We start from the raw sequence: 837 nt of genomic DNA on the forward strand, positions 1-837 counted from the left end.
GCTAACGGCGGGCTCGAACCAGCAAACTTCCAGCCAAATGCACTGACTATTTGAGATATGCAGATATCCGAAAGCAGAGGGGTTGAGGAGGGCCCGACAGCAAGGACTCACACTGTTTTCAGACTCATTCGGAATGAGTTGACCTGAGCAGCGGCAAACACAACAACACAGAGTTGTGGCTCTGTTCAACTGCCTGTAGCATAGCAACCGCGATCTCGGTAGCAGTGGGATTCGAACCCACGACTCGATAGAGACTGGAGCTTAAATCCAGCGCCTTAGACCACTCGGCCACACTACCACAGAGGCGCAGTGTGCCAAAATCTCATTACTAGCGTTTCAGCATCGATTCACTTCAGGCACGAACAGATCACGCATTCAGTAACGAACGTGGTGCAATTTCGAAAGTATTTGAAAGGGTTTCCAAGGTTTGCACTGTTTGGACAATAGCACGAAGCTGAATAGACTTCGACAGTTTTCCCTGGAGCTTCAGGGCTGAGGAATGGCCTTACAGAATTTTATAAAGACATGAGGCAGACGGACAGGGAAAAGAGTCAGGGAGTAATTTTTCACAAGGCACATGAGTTCAAAGCGAGATAACATTGGTTTAATGTGAGAACAGTAATATTTAAAGGGGATGTGAGGGACACTTGTTTTGAATACAGACATTTCCGTGTGTACAGAATGAATTGTCATATTTAGTGTCAGAGACTGGTGCGCTCACAACATTTCAAAGGCAGCTGAAAGGGTTCGGAGAGATAAGGGACAAATTTTGGCAAATATTGGTTAGATTAATTTCGGTTATCTGTTTAGCAGTGGCAAGTTAGATAGCAGGGTCTG

The 837-nt window shown here is 45.9% G+C and overlaps 1 non-coding gene across 1 annotated transcript; it reads right to left on the minus strand.

The window, feature by feature from the left end:
• Nucleotides 1–216: 216 nt before the first annotated feature.
• On the minus strand, nt 217–298 carry trnal-uaa (transfer RNA leucine (anticodon UAA)). The gene has a single exon. It is a non-coding gene; the product is annotated as a tRNA-Leu (tRNA).
• Nucleotides 299–837: the final 539 nt, after the last annotated feature.

This window comes from Chiloscyllium punctatum, chromosome 34 (genome assembly GCF_047496795.1).
Source record: "Chiloscyllium punctatum isolate Juve2018m chromosome 34, sChiPun1.3, whole genome shotgun sequence".
Lineage (NCBI taxonomy): Eukaryota > Metazoa > Chordata > Chondrichthyes > Orectolobiformes > Hemiscylliidae > Chiloscyllium > Chiloscyllium punctatum.